The sequence below is a fragment of the Gorilla gorilla genome, chromosome 2 (assembly GCF_029281585.2).
Source record: "Gorilla gorilla gorilla isolate KB3781 chromosome 2, NHGRI_mGorGor1-v2.1_pri, whole genome shotgun sequence".
In the NCBI taxonomy this organism is placed as follows: Eukaryota; Metazoa; Chordata; class Mammalia; order Primates; family Hominidae; genus Gorilla; species Gorilla gorilla.
In genome coordinates this window covers 129,952,985-129,978,244 of record NC_086017.1, presented here as the reverse complement: position 1 = coordinate 129,978,244, position 25,260 = coordinate 129,952,985, and the positions used below count along the sequence as shown (strand labels likewise).

General features: G+C 42.3%; 1 protein-coding gene across 2 annotated transcripts in view; it reads left to right on the top strand.

Moving 5' to 3' along the window:
- The window catches only part of IGSF11 (immunoglobulin superfamily member 11), a 236,298-nt gene that overhangs the window by 17,304 nt on the left and 193,734 nt on the right, over nucleotides 1-25,260 (top strand). For both annotated transcript variants that reach the window (XM_031009708.3, XM_055383699.2), the window contains exons 2-3: nucleotides 15,944-16,072; nucleotides 23,499-23,543. The gene's annotated coding sequence lies outside the window, so the exon portion shown is untranslated. The remainder of the gene's footprint in view (nucleotides 1-15,943; nucleotides 16,073-23,498; nucleotides 23,544-25,260) is intronic.

Below are 25,260 nucleotides of genomic sequence, written 5' to 3'. Positions count from 1 at the left end.
CTGATTCTAGATTCTTGAGGAATTGCCATACTGGCTTCCACAATGGTTGAACTAATTTACACTCCTATATATTCAGAATAGTTAGCTTTTCTTGTTGAGTTGTTCCCTTTACCATTATGTAATACCCTTCTTTGTCTTTTTTGATCTTTTTTGGTTTAAAATCTGTTTTGTCAGAGACTAGGATTGCAACCCTGCTTTTTTTTTTCTTTTTATTTGTTTGGTAAATTTCCCTGCATCCCTTTATTTTGAGCCTGTGTGTGTCTTTGCACATAAGATGGTTCTCCTGAATACAGCACTCCAATGGGTCTTGACTCCTTTTTTGCCAGTCTGTGTCTTTTAATTAGGGCATTTAGCCCAGTTACATTTTCTTTTCCTTCCTTTCTCTCTCTCTCTCTCTCTTTCTCTGTTTCTCTGTTTCTTTCTTTCTTTTCTTTCTTTCTTTCTCACTCTCACCCAGGCTGGAGTGCAGTGTCATGCTCTCAGCTCACTGCAACCTCCACCTCCCAGATTCAAACAATTCTCCTGCCTCAGCCTCCCTAGTAGCTGGACTATAGGCACCTGCCACCACACCCAGCTGATTTTTGTATTTTTAATAGATATAGATTTTCACCATGTTGGCCAGGTTGGTCTCAAACTCCTGACTGCAGGTAATTCACCTGCCTTGGCCTCCCAAAGTGCTGGGATTACAGGTGTGAGTCACTGTGCCCAGTCCCAGTTACATTTGAGGTTAGTATTGTTATGTTTGGAGTTTGATTGTGTCATCATGATGCTCTTTGGTTGTTTTGCACACTAGTTGATGCAGTTTCTTCATGTGTCATTAGTTTTTATATTTTGGTGTGTTTTCGCAGTGGCTGGTACCGGCTTTTCCTTTCCATATTTAATGTTTCTTTCAGGAGCTCTTGCAGGGCAGGCCTGCTGGTAATGAAATCCCTTAGCATTTGCTTGTCTGGAAAGGATTTTATTTATCCTTTGCTTATGAAGCTTCATTTGGCTGGATATGAAATTCTGGGTTGAAAACTGTTTTCTTTAAGAATGTCGAATATTGGCTCCCAATCTCTTCTGGCTTGTAGAGTTTCTGCTGAGAGGTCTGCTGTTAGTCTGATGGGCTTCCCTTTGTAGGTGACCTGGCCTTTCTCTCTGGCTGCCCTTAACAGTTTTTCCTTCATTTCGACTTTGGAGAATCTGATGATTGTGTGTCTTGGGGTTGATCTTCTCGTGGAGTATCTTAATGGTGTTCTCTGTATTTCCTGAATTTGCATGTTGGCAAAGTTGGGGAAGTTCTCCTGGATCTTCCCAGGAGATCATATCCTGGGAAATCTTCCTGGATCATATGCTGAAGCGTGTTTTCCATCTTGTTTCCATTCTCCCTGTCTCCTGGTACTCCAATCAATCATAGGTTTGGTCATTTTATGAAGTCCCATATTTCTTGGAGGCTTTGTTCATTCCTTTTCATTTTTTTTAAAATTCTTGTCTGCATGTCTTATTTCAGTAAGGTGGTCTTCACACTGATATCCTTTCTTCCGCTTGGTTGATTCAGCTGTTGATACTTGTGTATTCTTCACGAAATTCTTGTGCTGTGTTTTTCAGCTCCATCAGGTCATTTATGTTCCTCTCTAAACTGGCTATTCTAGTTAGCAATTCCTCTAACTTTTTATCAAGGTTCTTAGCTTCTTTGCATTGGGTTAGAACATGCTTCTTTAACTCATCATAGTTTTTTAGTACCCATCTTCCAAAGCCTACTTCTGTCAATTCTTTCATCTGATCCTCCATCCAGTTCTGTGCCCTTGATGGAGAGACATTGCAATCATTTGGAGGAGAAGAGGCACTCTGACCATTTGGGTTTTCAGCATTTTTTCATTGATTCTTATCTTTGTGAGTTTGTCTAGTTTTGGACTTTGAGGCTGCTGACCCTTGGATGGGGTTTTTGTAGATGCCTTTTTGTTGTTGTTGTTGTTGATGATGCTGTTGTTGTCGCTTTCTGCTTGTTTTTCTTTCAATAGTCAGGTCCCTCTTCTTTAGGGCTGCTGCGGTTTGCTGGGGATTTGCTTCAGGCCTTATCTGATTTGCTCCCATGCCTGGAGATGTCATTCAAGGAGGCTGGAGAGCAGCCAAGATTGGTGCCTCCTCCTTCTTCTGGGACCTCTGACCTCAAGGGGCACCACCCTGATGCCAGTAGGATCGTTCCTATATAGAGTATCTGACAACACCTGTTGGAGTGCCTCACCCAGTTGGGTGGTACAGGGAGCAGGACTCGTTTAATGAAGCACTTTGTCCCTTGGTGGAGAGGGTGTGTTTTGTTGGGGGAAACCCACTTGTCTGGGCTGCCTGGATTCCTCAGAACCACCAGGAGGATCAGCTAAGTTTGCTGGTCTGCAGAGACTGCAGCCATCCCTCCCCTTAGGGGCTCAGGCCCAGGGAGATCTGAATTCTGTCCCTGAGCCTCTGGCTGGAGTTACTGGAGATCCTGCAGGGAAGCCCCGCCCACTGAGGAAGGATGGGTCAGGGTTAGACCTGAAGAGGCACTCTGGCTGCTGACTGCCATAGCCAATGTGTTAGGCTGTGGGGACAAGTCTTGGGACCAAGCCGTCCAGCCTCCCTGGCTCCAGCAGCGGAAAAGCACAGCCTGGAGCTATAGAAATGGGTGTCACCCTTCTCCCACGCAGGGAGCATGTTAGGCAGTTGTGAGTCCCAGTGCTGGCTGCTGCCCCTCCCTCGAGGAGCTCAAACAGCTTAGAGAGCAGGCAGCAGCAGCCGGTGCTGGTCGCCCCTCCCCACAGGAGTTTGGTAGGCTTAAGCAGATTCCAGCTGAAAAGCTGTAAGAATCCATGCATTCCAGGACTGGGACGCTAGGCCCCGGTGGCATGGGTTCGCGAGTGGGGTCTTCTGATCTGTGGGTTGCACGGTTTCCCCAGCTGGGTAGCATGCTCACTCACCGCCTCCCTTGGCTGCGGAGAGGTGGTTCCCCTTCCCCACGTGGCTCTCAGGTGGGCTGCAGCACCACACTGCTCTCCCTTCTCTCCATGGGTCATGCCAGCCTTCTACTCAATTTTGATGAGAGAACCTAGATAACTTGGTTGCCGGTGAAGGATTCACAGGCGTATTATGATTTTTTTTGATGGGAGCTGTAAAGTCCTCTGAGCTGGCCGCACCATGGTCAGGCCATCGTGACATTCCCCCGCCCTTGTGGTAATGTACTTTGTCATATTCCCCATCCCTGTGAATGTACTTTGTAAGATTCCTCCCTGCCCTTGTGACAATATACCGTCCCGCCCTTGTGAATGTACTTTTTAACATTCCTCCCCGCCCTTGTGAATATACTTTGTAACGTCCATCCCCTGCCCTTAAAAAATTGCTCCTGACTCCACTGCCTATCTGAAACCTGTAAGAACCAATGATAATCCCACCACCCTTTGCAGACCCCTTTCTCGGACTCAGCCCACTTGCACCCAAGTGAATAAACAGCCTTGTTCCTCACACTAAGTCTGCTCAGTTGGTCTCTTATACGAACGCGCATAACAGGAGCCTCCAAATGCAGCTGCTTCTAGTTGGCCATCTTGGCACTGCCGGCCCTTTCAGATGATTTCTTATTGCTCATTAACATTCTTTTATTTCTGACTGAAGTACTCCCATTAGAATTTCTTGTAGAACCAGGTCTGGTATTGATGAAGTCCTTCAGCTTTTGTTTGTCGGGGAAAGTCTTTATTTTTCCTTCATGTTTGAAAGATATTTTTGCCAGATATACTATTCTAGGGTAAAAGTTTTTTTCCTTTGGCATTTTAAATTTGTGTCACTTTCTCCAGGCCTGTAAGGTTTCCACTGAAAAGTCTGCTGCCAGATGTATTGGAGCTCCATTGTATTTATATGTTTCTTTTCTCATGCTGCTTTTAGGATCCTTTATACTTGACCTTTGGGAGTTTGATTACTACTTATTACCTCCTTGAGGTAGTCTTCTTTGCTTGGTGTTTTATAATCTTCTTGTACTCTGATATTGATATCTTTCTCTAGGTTTAGGAACTTTTCTGTTATTATCCCTTTGAGTGAACTTTCTATGCCTATCTCTTTCTCTAGCTCCTCTTTAACACCAATAACTCTTAGATTTACCCTTTTGAAACTATTTTCTAGGTCCTGTAGGTGTGCTTCATTATTTTTTATTCTTTTTTCTTTTGTCTCTTCTGACTGTATATTTTCAAATAGTCTGTCTTCAAGCTTACTAATTCATTCTTCTGCTTGATTTATTCTGCCATTAAAAGACTCTGATGACCATGTTGGCCAGGCTGGTCTCGAACTCCAAGGTCAGGAGTTTGAGACCAGCCTGACCAACATGGTGAAACCCCGTCTCTACTAAAAATATGAAAATGAGCCAGGCGTGGGGGCAGGCAACTGTAATCCCAGCTACTTGGGAGGCTGAGGCATGAAAATCGCTTGAACCCAGGAGGTGGAGGTTGCAGTGAGCCGAGATCACGTCATTGCACTCCAGACTGGGTGACAAGAAATTATCTCAAAAAAAAAAAAAAAAAAAAGGCTCTGATGTGTTTCTTAATATTTCAGTTTCATTTTTCAGCTCCAGAATGTGTGCTTATTTTAATTATTTCAATCTCTTTGTTAAATTTATGTGATAGAATTCTGAATTCCTTCTCTATCTCTGTGATAGAATTCTGAATTCCTTCAAAGAAATCTTGAATTTCTTTGAATTTCCTCAACACAGTTATTTTGAATTCTCTGTCTGAATAGTTACATATCTCTGTTTCTCCAGGATTGGTCCCTGGTGCCTTATTTAGCTTGTTTGTTGAGGTCATGTTTTCCCAGATGGTGTTGATGCTTGTAGATGTTCTTTGGCGTCTGGGCAGAAGGCTTAGGTATTTATTGTAGTCTTCACAGTCTGGGCTTATTTGTACCCATCCTTTTCAGAAAGGTTTTCCCTGTAATCAAAAGGATTTGGGTATTATGACCTAAGCCATATCTACATTAGGGGGCACCTCGAGCTCAGTAACATTGCGGTTCTTGTAGAGTCATAGAGGTGCTACCTTGGCAGTCTTGGATAACATCCAGATGGATTCTCTGGATTACCAGGTAGAGACTCTTGTTCTCTTCTCTTTCTCTGAAACAAACAGCCTCTCTCTCTCTCTCTGTGCTGAGCTTCCTGGAGCTGGGAGTGGGATGACAGAAGCACCCCTGTGGCCATCACCACTGGGACTGCTGCAGTGCATCATACTTGAAGCCAGTACAGCACTGGATCTTGCCCAAGGCTTGCTGTAATCACTCCCTCGCTACTGCTTATGTTCACTCAAGGCCCTAGGGCTGTACAATCAGCAGGTGGCAAGCGGCAAAGCTAGTCAAGCTTGAGTTCTTGTCTTCAGGTCAGTGAGTTACCTCAGGTGCCAGGTGGGTCCAGAGATGTTGTCCAGGAACCAGGGACTGGAGTAAAAAACCTTAGACATCTACTTGGTGTTCTCTTGTACTGCTGTTGAGCTGGCACTCAAACAACAAGACATAGTCCTTCCCATTCTTCCCTCCTCTTTACACAGGCAAAGGAACCTGACCCTGTGGCTGCTACCACCACAGGCCCACGGAAAGTACTGCCAGGCATCCACCAGTGTTCACGTAAGGTGCATGGGCTCTTCAGGAAGCTTGTGGTGAATGGTGCCAGGCTGGGACTCACTTTTCAGAGTAGTGGGCTTCCCTCTGGCCCAGCATGGGTTTAGAAATGCCATCCAAGAACCAAGGCCTGGAATCAGGATTCTTAAGAGCCCAATTTGTACTCTACCCCATTGTGGCTGAGCTGGTACCTAAGATGCAAGCCAAAGTCCCCTTTACTTTTCCCTCTGCTTTTCTCAAGGAGATGGAGCCTCTCACCATAGCCACCACAGCTGGGAATATGCTGTGTCTCGCCTGAAGCCAGCATGGTTGAGAGTCTCCCCAAGACTCACAGAGTACTACCTGGGTATCACTGCTGGTTATTCAGTTCCCAAGGGCTTCTTAGTCAGCAGGTGATGAGACCTTCAAGGCAGTGGGTTCACTTCTGGCCTAGGGTATGTCTAGAAATGTCTGAGAGCTAGGGCCTCATGACTGCCCAGTGCGCCATCCTCGTGTCTGAGCTGGTACCCAAAATGCAAGACAAAATTCTCTCTTCTCCCAGGAGGAAGGATGGAGTTTCTTTTGGAACTGTGAGCTGTACAGCCTGCAATTGGGTGAGGGGTGGTATATGCATTCCCTTAGCTGCCGTGGCTGATAGTAGGTCATGTGCTCCCCTAGTTCACTGGCTCTGAGCCCAGCTTAGTGCTAGGACTCACCTAGGAGTTGCAGTCCTTGTGGCCTAGACTTCATTTCAAGTTTATTTAGGGCCCCAGTGCATTTCAACCCACAGTGGCAAGACTTTCTAGAACTTAAGTTTTTTTGGGATGGGCAATTTCCCTCTGGCTAGGGCCAGTCCAAATGCTTTCTTTGTGGGCAGGTATCAGCTATATACAGTTCGGTTCTGTTTTATTCTATGAGAGGGCAGCACTGAGTTCAATGCAAAGTCCCCAAATTGCTGTGTTCTCTCTACCCAAGTGCACAGATTTTCCATGCCATGCAGCTGCTGCCAGGAGTTTGGGAAGGGGTAACATCAACAATTCAAGACACTTTCCTGCCCTTTTCGGTGCCTCTTTCAGAAATATGAAATTAAAATCAGGTACTATGTGGTGCTTACTTGATTTTTAGTTTTTATAAAGGTACTTTTTTGTGTAGATACTTGTTAAATTTGATGTTCCTACATTAGGGACAATTAGTGCAACCTTCTACTCCACCATCTTGCTGCACCTCGCTTCTTCATTTTTAAATGAGAGATTCTTTGGACAGAATTCTTAGTTGACTGTCATTTTCTTTTAACACTTTGAAGATCTTATCCGTCTGTCTTCTGGCCCCCATGGTTTCTTATAAGAAGTCAGCTATTAATCTTGTTGAGGATTCCTTGTACATGGTAGGTTGTTTTTCTCTTGCCACCTTCAGGATTCTCTCTTAGTGTTTGACTTTGTTCCATTTGACTTGAATATGTCTAGGTGGGGATCTCTGAGTTTATTCTACTCGGAGTTCATTGAGCTTTTTGGATTTACAGACTCATTTATCTTTATCAACTCAGAGTTTTTAGTCACAAATTTTCTTTCAGTCCCATTCTCTTTTTCCTCTTTTTCTTGGGCCTCTATTTTGCATATGCGGTATACTTGGTAGTTTCTTGTATATCTCTGAGGCTGTGCTCCCCTTCTTTTCATTCTCTTTTCTTTCTTCTCCTCAGACCGAATGATTTCAGTTGACCTATCTTTAAATTTGATAATTCTTCTGTCTGCTCTAATCAGCTATTAAAACACTAAATTTTTCATTTTAGTTATTGTACTTCTCAGCTGCAGAATTTTCATTTGGTTCCTGTTAATAATTTTTATCTCGTTATTCCTATCCTTTATTTGTTGAGACAGTCTCCTGGCTTCCTTTAGCTCTTTACTCATGGTTCCTTTACCTCTTTGGACACATTAATAGTAGCTAATTTAACATCTTTTTCTGCTAAATCCAAAATGGTCCCCTCATGGATATTTTCTATTAGTTGCTTTTTTCAATGTACATGTGATATTTTCCTGTTTTTTTCATAAGTGTCATAATTTTTCATTGAAAGCTGGACATTTTAGAAAATATATTTTAACAACTCTGATATCAGATTCTTCTATCCCCTAAGGTTTGTCATTATTGCCATTTTGGCTGTGGTTTTTCTTGTTGTTGTTTATTTGTGTCTGTTTGATTTTTCTGTATTAATTCTATAGGTCATGATAATACAGGAGTTATTAAGATACTAGTTTTAGGCAGCTAGAAAGGGTAAAAGAGTTCTTAGTAGAATTTTCCTTTATTAAAAAGCAGCCCCAAACCATTTCTTCTCTAACAGGAAGCAGCCTGAAGAGTAAGTCATAGTTACGTAAACTAGGATCTTTTATATGTAAATTCCATCAGCTGTACCTGGAAGCCAGGTACATTCAATATGGTGTCTCCTCCCCTCTTTTCCTTGTCACCATTTGTGCTGGTGTCATGGCAACCTTCAGGTAAAACCTGTACAGGTATCATGGCGACCCACCAGGTAGAAGCCACATTTGTATAACAAAAGGTTAGGGTGGGAGGCCAATCTTTTCACGGGCTATGTAAATGGCACACCTGGTCAAACTGATCCCCTGATCCCTATGTAAATCAATCACCACCTTCTTAAGCCTCTGTACACAATTGATTGCATTCCACTGCAAACCAGAGACCTTTTCTTGGGAGACTTGCTTTCTCAGCATGAGGAAACCTTTTTTCTCTCTCTTCTTTTTTGCCTATTAAACCTTCCACTCCTAAATTCACTCCTCATGTGTGTCCATGTTCTGAATTCTTTCTCAGCCAAGACGAAGAACCAGGGTATATACCCCAGACAAAGAAGCCATTTCACTGATTCCTTGCTGTGTTGTAGTGTATGGCCACAATTCTTTGCTGCTTTTATTTTTTTAAGTTATTGCTTTTGTTTTTAAGCCCTGGCTTTCTAGGGATCACTCTTGGATTAGTATAATTTAGTGGCTAACTGATAGTTGGTTAGATTTTCTTAAATGTTTTGACAGTAGTGTTTCATGCTTTGCCAAAGGTTTCTGTGTGAGATATCATGCCTCCAGTCATCAGGCACCTTAAGACTGCTTTATTCCCTGCTTGGACAGGACCTCAAGGTCAGTCAGAGACAAATGACTGATGCCATCTTTGCCAGGTCTTTCCTTGGCGTGTGCACAGTCTTTTAGATTTTAGGAATATGTTTGAGCTTTTTAAAATTCCCTATGGTAATCTAGTTCTCAAGAATTTTCTTTTAAATTCTAAGCCAGGCTCTTCTTTGCCCCAACTAACATGATAGCCTTAGGCAGTTGTAATGTTGCCAGCAGTTTGCTATTGTTTTGATAATTGCCTGAGGATAACCCCCCTCCCCCACCTGCTGAGCTGAGTTCTGAGGAGAACCAGAGTGAGGTAGTCACCGTACTCTGAGAATTGAAATTTTTCTGGGAGATGCATGTTCAGACAAAACATTGACTGTGTTCTGGGGATGGTTCTTGTAATGGAATTCCAAAAGCAGTCAAAGATGCTGGCTTTTGGCTTCTGCCAGTGAGCTGGAGAGGGAGGAGTCATGGGAATAGACCCAAGTTTAAAATATCACAGACAACCCTGATATCGTTTGGTTGTGTCCCCACCCAAATCTCATCTTGAATTCCCATGTGTTGTGGGAGGGACCTGGTAGGAGGTAATTGAATCATGGGGACAGGTGTTTCCTGTGCTGTTCTTGTGATAGTGAATAAGTCTCAGGAGATTTGATGATTTTAAAAAGAGGTGTTTCCCTGCACAAGCTCTCTTTGACTGCTGCCATCCATGTAAGATGTGACTTGCTCCTCCTTGCCTCCCTCCATGATTGTGAGGCTTCCCTGGCCATGTGGAAGTTTAAGTCCCTTAAACTCTTTTTCCTGTGTAAATTACCCAGTCTCAGGTATGTCTTCATCAGCAGCATGAAAATGGACTAATACAGTAAATTGGTACCAGGAATGAGGTGCTGCTGAAAAGATACCCCAAAATTTGGAAGCGGCTTTGGAACTGGGTAACAGGCAGAGGTTGGAAGAGTTTGGAGGGCTCAGAAGAAGACAGGAAAATGTGGGAAAGTTTGGAATCTTTTAGAGACTTGTTGAATGGCTTTGACTAAAATGCTAATAATGATATGGACAATGAAATCCAGGCTGAGATGGTCTCAGCTGGAGATGAGGAACTTGTTGGGAACTGGAGCAAAGGTGATTCTTGTTACATTTTAGCACAGAGACTGGTGGCATTTTGCCCCTGTCCTAGAGATTTTTGGAACTTTAAACTTGGGAGAGATGATTTAGGGATATCTGGCAGAAGAAGTTTCTAAGCAGCAAAACATTCAAGAGATGACTTGGGTGCTGTCAAAGTCATTCAATTTTAAAAGAGAAACAGGGCATAAAAGTTTGGAAAATTTGCAGCCTGACAATGTGATAGAAAAGAAAATCCCATTTTTTTTCTGAGCAGAAATTCAAGCTGGCTGCAGAAATTTGCATAAGTAATGAGGAGCTGAATGTTAATCATTAAGACAATGGGGAAAGTGTCTCCAGGGCATGTCAGAGACCTTTGTGGCAGCCCCTCCCATCAGAGGCCTGGAGGCCTAGGAGGAAAAAATGGTTTTGTGGGCTGAGCCCAAAGTTCCTGTGCTGTGTGCAGCCTAGGGACTTGGTGCCTTGCATCCCAGCCACTCCAGCTGTGGCCGAAAGGGACCAAAGTTGAGCTCAGGCCGTGGCTTCAGAGGATGCAAGCCCCAAGCCTTGGCAACTTCCATGTGGTGTTGAGCCTGTGAGTGCACAGAAGTCAAGAATTGGGGTTTGGGAATCTCTGCCTAGATTTCAGAGGATGTATGGAAATGCCTGGAAGTCCAGGAAGCAGTTTGCTGCAGGAATGGGGCCCTCTTGGAGAACCTCTGCTAGGGCAATGCAGAAGGGAAATGTGGGGTCAGAGCCTCCACACAGAGTCCCTACTGGGGCACTGCCAAGTGGAGCTGTGAGAAGAGGGCCACCATCCTCCAGACCCCAGAATGCTAGATCCACCAACAATTTGCACTGTGCACCTGGAAAAGCCACAGACATTCAATGCCAGCCCGTGAAAGCAGCCGGGAAGGAAGCTATACCCTGGAAAGCCACAAGGGCAGAGCTGTCCAAGACCATGAGAACCCATCTTTTGCATCAGTGTGACCCAGATGTGAGACACGGAGTCATAGGAGATCATTTTGGAGCTTTAAGATTTGACTGCCCTGCTGGATTTTGGACTTACATAGGGCCTATAACCCCTTTGTTTTAGCCAATTTTTCCCATTTGAGATGGCAATATTTACCCAATTCCTGTACCCTCATTGTATCTAGGAAGTAACCAACTTGCCTTTGATTTTACAGGCTCATAGGTGGAAGGGACTAACCTTGTCTCAGATGAAACTTTGGACTGTGGACTTTGGGTTCATGCTGAAATGAGTTAAGACTTTGGGGGACTGTTGGGAAGGCATGATTGGTTTTGAAATGTCTGGACATGCGATTTTGGAGGGACCAGGGGCACAATTATATGGTTTGGCTGTGTGTCCACCCAAATCTCATCTTGAATTTCCATGTGTCGTGGGAGGGACCTGGTAGGAGATAATTGAATCATGGGGGGCAGCTCTTTCCTGTGCTGTTCTTGTGATAGTGAATAAGTCTCAGGAGATCTGATGATTTTAAAAAGAGGTGTTTCCCTGCACAAGCTCTCTTTGCCTGCTGCCATCCATGTAAGACGTGAGTTGCTCCTCCTTGCCTTCCTTCATTGTGAGGCATCCCCAGCCAGTGGAACTGTAAGTCCATTAAACCCCTTTTCCTGTATAAATTACCTAGTTTTGGGGTATGTCTTTATCAGCACGATGAAAACAGACTAATACAACCCCCTCCCCCATCTTACCAAGATTGAGTAGTTTTTTTTTTTTTGATAACTTCCAGTTTGTGTTTTGACCTCCATGTGTAATCATCTGAGGGGTTCTTCCTGCCCATTGCATAAAGAGAGACCATGAAATTGTAGCAGAGAAAGAGTTTAATAGACATGAGGCTGGACATGTTATGTGGGAGATGAAGTTTGTACTCAAATCATCTCATTCAAAGCCCATATGTTAGGGGTTTTTCAAGGGCAGTTTGGGAAAAGGGGTGGGGGTGGCCAGGTACCAGGTGCTTGCTGCTGATTGGCTGGGGCAGAGATGAAATCATGTGGGTCAAAGCTTTCCTCCTGCAGGCCAAATCACTTCTGGGTGGGGCTACAGGAGTGGGGTTGTTGGTTCAGGTAGAGCCATCAGGTCCAGGTGGAGACATGGGTGTCAGATATGCAAAAAATTCTGGAAAGATATCTCAAAAGGCCAATCTACCATAATGGTGTTATTTGCAAGAGTAATTGGTGAATTTGCGTATCTTATAAGCTCTGGAATAATGTCTGCACCTTAGCAGGACTCAGGCTCCTCTCCTCCCTTTAGCCTGATGGCTTCCTATTAGCTTCACAAAAGCAGTTGAGTTTTGGGCAATGTCTATTATCATTTAAACTGTAGCCTGAATGTCTTCCAAAGTTAGCATGGCCCAATATGCCAGGAATAATAAAGGAAAGGCAAGATGGGGGTTAGTTTAGCTTAGTTTACTGTAATAATTTTTTCACTGATATAACTTCTGCAAAGGTGATTTTACAGATAGTGAGGAATTGGCTTATATGATTATGAAGGTTGAGTAATATCATGATCTGCTGTTTGCAAGTTGGAGACCTAGGACATCCAGTGGTATAATTCCAGTCTGAGTTCAAAGGCCTGAGAACCAGGGGAGCCAGTGGTATAAATTCCAGTCCAAGAGCAAAAGACCAATATTTCAGCTCAAGCAGGCAGGCAGGAAAAAAAAAGGGCATATTACTTCATCTTCTGCCTTTTTGTTCTGTTCAGGACCTCAATGGATTGCATGATGCCCACCTGTATTGGGAAGGATAATTTACATTACTGAGTCCACCAATTCAAATGCTAATCTCATCTAGAAACACCCTTCCAGACACACCCAGAAATAATGTTTTATCTGAGCACTCTGTTGTGCAATTAAGTAAAAAACAAAATTAACCATTACAGTTCTTTGGCTCATATTTTTATTGTTTAGAGGTAGAGTAAATTCACAAAGCTCCTCATTTTGTCATTTCAGAAGTAGGACCTTAATTATATAATCTTAAGACTTAAAATGTTTTCCTAAGGCTTTTGTGATAGCAAATAAAGTTTTGCACCACTTTTATAAATTTTTGAGGGAATCAGCAGACACCAAATGGTAAACCACTGATTTTTTTATCACCTCATTTTAGAAGATTATATAGATTGTACATTTATTAGTTAAGACTTCTCTACTTTTGGACATATGGGATTATATTAAATTAAAAAGCCTCACCGAAAAGGAAACAGTCAGCAAAGTGAAGAGACAACCCACAGAATGAGAGAAAATATTTGCAACTATTCATCTAACAAGGGATTAGTAACCAGATTATATAAGGGACCCAAACAACTCTATAGGAAAAAATCTGATAATGCAGTTAAAAATGGGCAAACAATCTGAATAGACATTTCTCAAAAGAAGACGTACAAATGGCAAACAGGTATATGAAAAGGTGCTCAACATAATTGATCATCAGAGAAATGCAAATCAAAACTTCAATGAGATATCATCTCACCTCAGTTAAAATGGCTTTTATCCAAAAGACAGGCAATTAACAAATGCTGCCAAGGATGGGAGGAAAAGGGAACCCTTGTACCCTGTTGGTGGGTTTAAATTAGTACATCCACTATGGAGAAAGGTTTGGAGGTTCCTCAAAAAACTAAAAATAGCGCTACCTTATGATCCAGTAATCCCACTGCTAGGTATATACCCCAAAGCAAGGAAACCCAATGTATCAAAGAGATAGCTGCACTTTCATGTTTATTGCAGCACTATTTACAATAGCCAATATTTGGAAGCAACCTGAGGGATATGGTTTGGATTTGTGTCCTCACCCAAATCTCATATTGAATTGTAATCCCCAGTGTTCAAGGAGGGACCTGGTGGAGATGATTGAACCACGGGGATGGGCTTCTTCCTTACTGTTCTTGTGATAGTGAGTGAGATCTGGTTATTTTAAAGTGTGTAGCATCTCCCCCTTTACTCTCTTCCTCCTGCTCCAGCCATGTAGGACACGTCTGCTTCCTCTTTGCTTTCCATCATGATTGTAAGTTTCCAGAGGCCTCCCCAGCCATGTTTCCTGTACAGCCTATGGAACTGTGAGGCAATTAAACCTCTCTATAAATTACCCAGTGTTAGGTAGTTCTTGATAGCAATGCGAGAATGAACTAATACAGAAAATTGGTACCTAAGAGTGGGGCATTGCTATAAAGATACCTGAAAATGTGGAAGCAACTTTGAAACTGGGTAACAGGCAAAAGTTAGAACATTTGGGAGGGCTCAGAAAAAGACAAGAAGATGAGGAAAAGTTTGGAACTTCCTAGAGACTTGTTAAACTATTGTAACCAAAATGCTGATAGTGAAAAGGACAAGGAAGTCCAGGCTGAGGTGGTCTCAGAAGGAAATGAGGAACTTATTGGGAACTGTAGCAAAGATCACTTTTGTTACGTGTTATCAAAGAGGTTGGAGGCATTGTGCCTCTGCCCTAGGGATCTGTGGAACTTTGACCTTGAGAAGGATGATTTAGGGCATCTGGCAGAAGAAATTTCTAAGTGACAAAATGTTCAAGAATGAACTGGCTACTTCTAGCAGCCTAGGCTTATATTTGTGAGCAAAGAAATGACCTGGAATTAGAACTTATATTTAAAAGGGTAACAGAATATAAAAGTTTGCAAAATTTGCAGCTTGGCCATGTGGCAAAAAGGAAAAACCCATTTTCTGGGGAGGAATTCAAGCTGGCTGCAGAAATTTCCATAAGTAAGGAGGAGCCAAATGTCAATAGCCAAGACAATGGGGAAAATGCCTTGAAGGCATTTTAGATACCTTTGCAGCAGCCCCTCCCATCACAGGCCTGGAGGCATAGGTTTCATGGGCCATGGGCTGGGCCCAGGGCCCTGCTGCCCTGTACCACATCAGGACACTGCTCCTTGCATCCTAGCTGCTCCAGCTCCAGCTGTAGCTAAAAGGGCCCCAGATATGTCTCAGGTCACTGCTTCAAAGGATGCAATCTGTACGCCTTGGTGGTTTCCACATGGTGTTAAGCCTGTGGGTGTGCAGAGGGTAAGAGTTGAGGCTTGGGAACCTCCACTTAGATTTCAGAGGACGTAAGGAAATACCTGGATATCCAGGCAGAAGTCTGCTGCAGGGGCAGAGCCCTCATGGAGAACCTCTACTAGGGCAGTGCAGAGGGGAAATGTGGGGTTCGAGATCTCACACAGAGTCCCCACTGGGGCACTGCCTAGTGGAGCTGTGAGAAGAGGGTCACCATCCTCCACACCCCAGAATGGTAGATCCATCGACAGCTTGCACCGTGTGCCTAGAAAAGCTGCAGGCACTCCACCCTAGCCTCTGAAAGCAGTCATGGGGGCTGTACCTTGCAGAGCCACAGGGGTGGAGCTGCCCGAGGCCTTGGGAGCCCACCTGTTGTATCAACGTGGCCTGGATGTGAGACAGGGAGTCAAAGGAGGTTATTTTGAAGCTTTAAGATTTAATGAGTGTCATCCTGGGTTTCGGACTTCCATGGGACCTGTAGCCCCTTTGTTGTGGCCAATCTCTTCCTTCTGGAACAGGAGTATTTTTCCAATGCCCATATCCTCATTGTATCTTGTAAATAAATAACTGGTTTTGAGTTAGGGACTTGCCTTGTCTCAGATGAGACTTTGGACAGTGGACTTCTGAGTTAATGCTGGAATGAGTTAAGACTTTGGGGCACTATTGGGAAGGCATAATTGTATTATGAAATGGTAGAAGAAAATGAGATTTGGGAGGGGCCAGGGGTGGAATGATATGGTTTGTATTTCTGTCCCCACCCAAATCTCATGTCAAATTATAATCCCCAGTGTTGGAGGAGGTGCCTGGTGGGATGTAATTGGATCGTGGGGCAGACTTCTCTCTTGCTGTTCTCATGGTAGTGAGATCTGAGAGATCTCATGAGATATGGTTGTTTAAAAGTGTGTAGCACCTCCCCCTTTGCTCTCTTCCTCATTCTCTAGCCATGTAGGACATGTCTGCTTCCTCTTCACTTTCTGTCATGATTGTAAGTTTCCTGAGGCCTCCTCAGCCATGCTTTCTGTACGTCCTGCAGAACTGTAAGCCAACTGAACCTCTTTTCTTTATAAATTACCCAGACTCAGGTAGTTCTTTATAGCAATGTGAGAATGGACTAATACACTGTGTGTTCATCAACAGATGAATGGATAAAGAAAATGCGGGACATATGCGGGGAGGAGCCAAGATGGCCGAATAGGAACAGCTCCGGTCTACAGCTCCCAGCGTGAGTGACACAGAAGACGGGTGATTACTGCATTTCCATCTGAGGTACTGGGTTCATCTCACTAGGGAGTGCCAGACAGTGGGCGCAGGACAGTGGGTGCAGCGCATCATGCATGAGCTGAAGCAGGGCGAGGCATTGCCTCACTCGGGAAGCGCAAGGGGTCAGGGAGTTCCCTTTCCTGGTCAAGGAAAGGGGTGACAGACGGCACCTGGAAAATCGAGTCACTCCCACCCAAATACTGCGCTTTTCCAACAGGCTTAGGAAACGGCACACCAGGAGATTATATCCCACACATGGCTTGGAGGGTCCTATGCCCACAGAGTCTCGCTGATTGCTAGCACAACACTCTGAGATCAAACTGCAAGGTGGCAGCGAGGCTGGGGGAGGGGCGCCCACCATTGCCCAGGCTTGCTTAGGTAAACAAAGCAGGCGGGAAGCTTGAGCTGGGTGGAGCCCACCACAGCTCAAGGAGGCCTGCCTGCCTCTGTAGGCTCTACCTCTGGGGGCAGGGAACAGACAAACAAAAAGACAGCAGTAACCTCTCCAGTCGTAAATGTCCCTGTCTGACAGCTTTGAAGAGAGCAGTGGTTCTCCCAGCACACAGCTGGAGATCTGAGAACGGGCAGACTGCCTCCTCAAGTGGGTCCCAGACCCCTGACCCCCGAGCAGCCTAAGTGGGAGGCACCCCCCAGTGGGGGCAGACTGACACCTCACACAGCTGGGTACTCCTCTGAGACAAAACTTCCAGAGGAACAATCAGACAGCAGCATTCGTGGTTTACGAAAATCTGCTGGTCTGCAGGCACCGCTGCTGATACCCAGGCAAACAGGGTCTGGAGTGGACCTCTAGCAAACTCCAACAGTCCTGCAGTTGAGGGTCCTGTCTGTTAGAAGGAAAACTAACAAACAGAAAGAACATCCACACCAAAAACCCATCTGTGCATCACCATCATCAAAGACCAAAAGTAGATAAAACCACAAAGATGGGGAAAAAACAGAGCAGAAAAACTGGAAACTCTAAAAAGCAGAGCACCTCTCCTCCTCCAAAGGAACACAGTTCCTCACCAGCAACCGAACAAAGCTGGATGGAGAATGACTTTGACGAGTTGAGAGAAGAAGGCTTCAGATGATCAAACTACTCCGACCTACAGGAGGAAATTCAAACCAAAGGCAAAGAAGTTGAAAACTTTGAAAAAAATTTAGATGAATATATGACTAGAATAACCAATACAGAGAAGTGCTTAAAGGAGCTGATGGAGCTGAAAGCCAAGGCTCGAGAACTACGTGAAGAATGCAGAAGCCTCAGGAGCTGATGCGATCAACTGGAAGAAAGGGTATCAGTGATGGAAGATGAAATGAATGAAATGAAGTAAGAAGGGAAGTTCAGAGAAAAAAGAATAAAAAGAAACGAACATAGCCTCCAAGAAAATGTGAAAAGGCCAAATCTATGTCTGATTGGTGTACCTGAAAGTGATGGGGAGAATGGAACCAAGTTGGAAAACACTCTGCAGGATATTATCCAGGAGAACTTCCCCAATCTAGCAAGGCAGGCCAACATTCAGATACAGGAAATACAGAGAATGCCATAAAGATACTCCTCGAGAAGAGCAACTCCAAGACACATAATTGTCAGATTCACCAAAGTTGAAATGAAGGAAAAAATGTTAAGGGCAGCCAGAGAGAAAGGTCAGGTTACCCACAAAGGGAAGCCCATCAGACTAATAGCGGATCTCTCGGCAGAAACCCTACAAGCCAGAAGACCGTGGGGGCCAATATACAACATTCTTAAAGAAAAGAATTTTCAACCCAGAATTTTATATCCAGCCAAACTAAGCTTCATAAGTGAAGGAGAAATAAAATCCTTTACAGACAAGCAAATGCTGAGAGATTTTGTCACCACCAGGCCTGCCCTAAAAGAGCTCCTGAAGGAAGCACTAAACATGGAAAGGAACAACTGGTACCAGCCGCTGCAAAATCATGCCAAAATGTAAAGACCATCAGGACTAGGAAGAAACTGCATCAACTAACGAGCAAAATAACCAGCTAACATCATAATGACAGGACCAAATTCACACATAACAATATTAACTTTAAATGTAAATGGACTAAATGCTCCAATTAAAAGACACAGACTGGCAAATTGGATAAAGAGTCAAGACCCATCAGTGTGCTGTATTCAGGAAACCCATCTCACGTGCAGAGACACACATAGGCTCAAAATAAAAGGGTGGAGGAAGATCTACCAAGCAAATGGAAAACAAAAAAAGGCAGGGGTTGCAATCCTAGTCTCTGATAAAACAGACTTTAAACCAACAAAGATCAAAAGAGACAAAGAAGGTCATTACATAATGCTAAAGGGATCAATTCAACAAGAAGAGCTAACTGTCCTAAATATATATGCACCCAATACAGGAGCACCCAGATTCATAAAGCAAGTCCTGAGTGACCTACAAAGAGACTTATATTCCCACACAATAATAATGGGAGACTTTAACACCCCACTGTCAACATTAGTCAGATCTACGAGACAGAAAGTTAACAAGGATACCCAGGAATTGAACTGAGCTCTGCACCAAGCGGACCTAATAGACATCTACAGAACTCTCCACCCCAAATCAACAGAATATACATTTTTTTCAGCACCACACCACGCCTATTCCAAAATTGACCACATACTTGGAAGTAAAGCTCTCCTCAACAAATGTGAAAGAACAGAAATTATAACAAACTGTCTCTCAGACCACAGTGCAATCAAACTAGAACTCAGGATTAAGAAACTCACTCAAAACCGCTCAACTACATGGAAACTGAACAACCTGCTCCTGAATGACTACTGGGTACATAACAAAGTGAAGGCAGAAATAAAGATGTTCTTTGAAACCAACGAGAACAAAGACACAATATACCAGAATCTCTGGGACACATTCAAAGCAGTGTGTAGAGGGAAATTTACAGTATTAAATGCCCACAAGAGAAAGCAGGAAAGATCCAAAATTGACGCCCTAACATCACAATTAAAAGAACTAGACAAGCAAGAGCAAACACATTCAAAAGCTAGCAGAAGGCAAGAAATAACTAAAATCAGAGCAGAACTGAAGGAAATAGAGACACAAAAAACCCTTCAAAAAATTAATGAATCCAGGAGCTGGTTTTTCGAAAGGATCAACAAAATTCATAGACCACTAGCAAGACTAATAAAGAAAAAAAGAGAGAAGAATCAATAGACGCAATAAAAAATGATAAAGGGGATATCACCACTGATCCCTCAGAAATACAAACCATCATCAGAGAATACTATAAAAACCTCTACGCAAGTGAACTAGAAAATCTACTAGAAATGGATAAATTCCTCGACACATACACTCTCACAAAACTAAACCAGGAAGAAGTTGAATCTCTGAATAGACCAATAACAGGATCTGAAATTGTGGCAATAATCAATAGCTTATCAACCAAAAAGAGTCCAGGACCAGATGGATTCACAGCCGAATTCTACCAGAGGTACAAGGAGGAACTGGTACGATTCCTTCTGAAACTATTCCAATCAATACAAAAAGAGGGAATCCTCCCTAACTCATTTTATGAGGCCAGCATCATCCTGATACCAAAGCTGGGCAGAGACATAACCAAAAAAGAGAATTTTAGACCAATATCCTTGATGAACATTGATGCAAAAATCCTCAATAAAATACTGGCAAACTGAATCCAGCAGCACATCAAAAAGCTTATCCACCATGATCAAGTGGGCTTCATCCCTGGGATGCAAGGCTGGTTCAATATATGCAAATCAATAAATGTAATCCAGCATATAAACAGAACCAAAGACCACATGATTATCTCAATAGATGCAGAAAAGGCCTTTGACAAAATTCAACAACCCTTCATGCTAAAAACTCTCAATAAATTAGGTATTGATGGGACATATCTCAAAATAATAAGAGCTATCTATGACAAACCCACAGCCAATATCATACTCAATGGGCAAAAGCTGGAAGCATTCCCTTTGAAAACTGGCACAAGACAGGGATGCCCTCTCTCACCACTCCTATTCAACATAGTGTTGGAAGTTCTGGCCAGGGCAATCAGGCAGGAGAAGGAAATAAAGGGTATTCAATTAGGAAAAGAGGAAGTCAAATTGTCCCTGTTTGCAGATGACATGATTGTATATCTAGAAAACCCCATCGTCTCAGCCCAAAATCTCCTCAAGCTGATAAGCAACTTCAGCAAAGTCTCAGGATACAAAATCAATGTACAAAAATCACAAGCATTCTTATACACCAATAACAGACAAACAGAGAGCCAAATCATGAGTGAACTCCCATTCACAATTGCTTCAAAGAGAATAAAATACCTAGGAATCCAACTTACAAGGGACGTGAAGGACCTCTTCGAGGAGAACTACAAACCACTGCTCAATAAAATAAAAGAGGATACAAACAAATGGAAGAACATTCCATGCTCATGGGTAGGAAGAATCAATATCGTGAAAATGGCCATACTGCCCAAGGTAATTTATAGATTCAATGCCATCCCCATCAAGCTACCAATGACTTTCTTCACAGAATTGGAAAAAACTACTTTAAAGTTCATATGGAACCAAAAAAGAGCCCGCATTGCCAAGTCAATCCTAAGCCAAAAGAATAAAGCTGGAGGCATCACACTACCTGACTTCAAACTATACTACAAGGCTACAGTAACCAAAACAGCATGGTACTGGTACCAAAACAGAGATATAGATCAATGGAACAGAACAGAGCCCTCAGAAATGACGCCACATATCGACAACTATCTGATCTTTGACAAACCTGACAAAAACAAGCAATGGGGAAAGGATTCCCTATTTAATAAATGGTGCTGGGAAAACTGGCTAGCCATATGTAGAAAGCTGAAACTGGATCCCTTCCTTACACCTTATAGAAAAATTAATTCAATTTGGATTAAAGACTTACATGTTAGACCTAAAACCATAAAAACCCTAGAAGAAAACCTAGGCAATACCATTCAGGACATAGGCATGGGCAAGAGCTTCATGTCTAAAACACCAAAAGCAATGGCAACAAAAGCCAAAATTGACAAATGGGATCTAATTAAACTCAAGAGCTTCTGCACAGCAAAAGAAACTACCATCAGAGTGAACAGGCAACCTACAGAATGGGAGAAAATTTTCACAACCTACTCATCTGACAAAGGGCTAATATCCAGAATCTACAAAGAACTCAAACAAATTTACAAGAAAAAACCAAACAACCCCATCAAAAAGTGGGTGAAGGATATGAACAGACACTTCGGAAAAGAAGACATTTATGCAGCCAAAAGACACATGAAAAATGCTCATCATCACTGGCCATCAGAGAAATGCAAATCAAAACCACAATGAGATACCATCTCACACCAGTTGGAATGGTGATCATTGAAGAGTCAGGAAACAACAGGTGCTGGAGAGGATGTGGAGAAATAGGAACACTTTTACACTGTTGGTGGGACTGTAAACTAGTTCAACCATTGTGGAAGTCAGTGTGGCGATTCCTCAGGGATCTAGAACAAGAAATACTATTTTACCCAGCCATCCCATTACTGGGTATATACCCAAAGGACTATAAATCATGCTGCTATAAAGACACATGCACACGTATGTTTATTGTGGCACTATTCACAATAGCAAAGACTTGGAACCAACCCAAATGTCCAACAATGATAGACTGGTTTAAGAAAATGTGGCACATATACACCATGGAATACTATGCAGCCATAAAAAATGATGAGTTCATGTCCTTTTTAGGGATATGGATGAAATTGGAAATCATCATTCTCAGTAAACTATCTCAAGGACAAAAAACCAAACACTGCATGTTCTCACTCATAGATGGGAATTGAACAATGAGAACACATGGACACAGGAAGGGGAACATCACACTGTGGGGACTGTTGTTGGGTGGGAGGAGGGGGGAGGGATAGCATTAGGAGATATAGGTAATGCTAAATGATGAGTTAATGGGTACAGCACACCAGCATGGCACATGTATACATATGTAACTAACCTGCACATTGTGCACATGTACCCTAAAACTTGAGGTGTAATAATAAAAAAAAAGGAAAATGTGGGACATGTATACAATGGAGTACTATTCAGCCATAAAAAAGAATGAAGTCCTGTTATTTTTGACAACATGGATGGAACTGTAGGTCATTATGTCAGGTGAAGTAAACCAGGCAGAGAAAAGCAAACTTCTTACTTATTTGTGGGAGCTAGAAACGAAAACAATTGAACTTGTGGAGATAGAGGGTATAAAAATTGTTACCAGAGGCTGGGAAGGGTAGTGGGAAGTTTGGGGGAAAATGGTGATGGTTAATGGGTACAAAAAATAGTTAGAAAGAATGAATAAAACCTACTATTTGATAGTATAACTGGGTGACTATAGTCAATAACAATTTAATTGTATCCTTAAAAACAACTAAAAAAGTATAAATGGATTGTTTGAAACACAAAGGATAAATGCTTGAGGTGATGGATATGCCATCTACCATGATGTTATTATTGTACATTGTATGCCTGTATCAAAATATCTCATATATCCCATAAATAAATCAAGAGGATGCAGGGAATTATGGCAGACATACCTCTTAACGTGGATCCTTAAATGTGTGATCCCTTTGCTCTATATATGTTTTGCATTCAATATGTTTGTAATATGACAAATAAGTGTGAACCAATTTTTTGCCTCCGTGTAGAAAGAGATCCAGAAAGCTTGCTGGTTGGGGTTCAAGGGAAGTATAAAAAAGAAGTATAATTTAATTTTTGGAGTAAGAAAGGGCAAAAAGGGACCTTAACTAAAGTGAGAGAGAATTTAGCCCTATTTTGTGGTGGTAGGCCAAAGGAATCTAGGCTGAGAAAGACCTGGATATGGGCATTGGGAGTGCTCATTCAGATTGAGGAAAGAAATCAGCAAATGCCATCTTGCAAGCTAAAGGACTTCATGTATGGTATGTGTGGTTTCCTAATCTGAAAGAGCTTGTAACTTTTTTACTCCTCACCATTTATGTCAGAGGAGGTTTTAAATTACTAAAGAAAATTGGATAAGTGTGTTACTGTTTTGATAAGTTGTAATTGATGCGGGTGACCTACTACAAGGAGTAATATAGGAGATAAAGAAGGTCAAGGTCTCTGGATGGTCGCAGCCATGGTGGAAAAGTAGTATCCATTCTATTACCCTGATCCATCTTGATACAACTGTGGGTAATCCCATACAGATCTAGTTTGGGGTAGCTTTAGTTAATCCATTCTCCTATTAAAGTTTCTCTGTGATTAATTGGTCTGATGAAATGGTTTCCATCCTAATATTTTGTTATGGCTCCAAATCCTGTACCCAAGAAGGTTTTCCTAAAACAAACTATTTAAAAATTTTAAAAAATGAAATACATATAATGTTATGATGACATAAAGTCTCTCTTCCCCTGTTCTCACCTTCCTCAGGCAAGAAGAATAAATGTCTCTGGTGGAACTGCTTTTCTAGAACTGGTTAGTGACTTGACATTGGAAAAGTTTTATTACTATTAGTGGTTATTATCTCTTATGGCCTGGCTGAGTGAAAGGCTTTTTGTGATACTAACTTCTATGTATATTCTCCTACTACTAAAAAAAATCTTCCATTTCTAAGTCCTGGGAAAAATCATTTTTTCTTTCAAAAAATATTTATTGAGCCCTTGCTATGTGTCAGGCACTGTGGATTCAATAAGAAATAAGACAGAATTCTTAACATTGAGAATCCATATGCTGGAGGGTGACTCTGATAAGAAAATAAGCAATGCAATTATAACACACTGTGTTAGGAGCTATGATGGGAGAAGTATAAACAGCTATTGGTGCCTGTAGAAGAAGCGCATAACCCAAAGCTGAAGGGTAAGGAGAAGTGACATAAATATAGTAAAATGTATAGTCAGTTTGTTGTTATAAGGCCTTTGGAGTGCTGGAGTTCAGTTGCAGCTACAACATTTACTCGTTCTGTTTCCTTATACAAGTTTCATAACCTTTTGAAGGTTTAGTTTTCTTATATTTAAAATAGGGACAATAATACCACTCACTTCATTGGCTAGCTGTGAAAATAAATGAGTTAATACATAGAAATTGCTTAGCACAGTGCTTTTGTAAATAATAAAAAATGGAAGCTCATTATTACTATGCTGAGAGCTGAAGGGTTATTAAGATTTAAGAAGTGAATGGGAGTGATCAGTGTCAGGAGAAGCCTATTCCAGGCAAAGAGAAGAACATATTACATGCTTGGAGGCAGAACAGATTACGGGGAGTTTGAATAACTAAAAGAAATTCGATATGTTGTAATATTGAGTGTGAAGGGGCTGTGTAATAATAGATGAGGCAGGAGAGGTAGATAGGGGACATATAGAGATGTTTAGCTTTTATTCCAAGAATATGCAGAGTCATCAAATGATTTCTTGCAGGGTATTGACAAAATTAGACTTGCACTTTGGATCATGCTGGTTGTAATTGGCAAAAATGGATTGAGGAGGGGATTGGAAATTGGGCGACTAAGATGACCTTATTATAGAAATTTCTATTTTAAAAATGGCTAAGTAAAGACGGTACTGTCCTCCTATTCTCTCAGAAATCAATCCAAGGTAAGAACAAAAAACAGAAATGTAAATTTCATCTTTTTAAAAAAACTAGATGAAACCTATAAACCTTAGCCACAATATATGAGGGGGCATTACCAAGAGCAGTTATGGGTGAAGAGGAGTATTGGCAGATACAGTTAGGTGCTGCTTGCATCTGTATACCTCAAGCAAAACTGGGGAAATACCCAACAATTCCTTATTTGGAATTATGGGAAGATGGTAGTGGAAGTCTCCTTAACCCACTCAAGTCAATACTAGTAAGAAGCAGGATTGGTAGGAATGAGGGAAAAATCACACTAATAGGCCATATCTGAGTTTTACATTTTATTTCATTAGTGGTACAGGGTGGACGAAAGAGACTCTGCATTGGATACAGCCCTATAGCAACTGATCTTTGATGACTTTGGAGAAGTAAAAAGAAAAAAGAAACTTTTACGCATAACCTTGTGTCATAAGAAACATCACTGTTAACTGGGAAAATTTCTGCTAATCCAGAAATTCTTGGCTTAGCAGAAAGGAAGGTCTTAGCTCCTTCCTCTTATAAACCTCCTGCCAACAGTGATCATAAGAAAAACTCATCACATTCAAACATGAGCAGTAGTCAA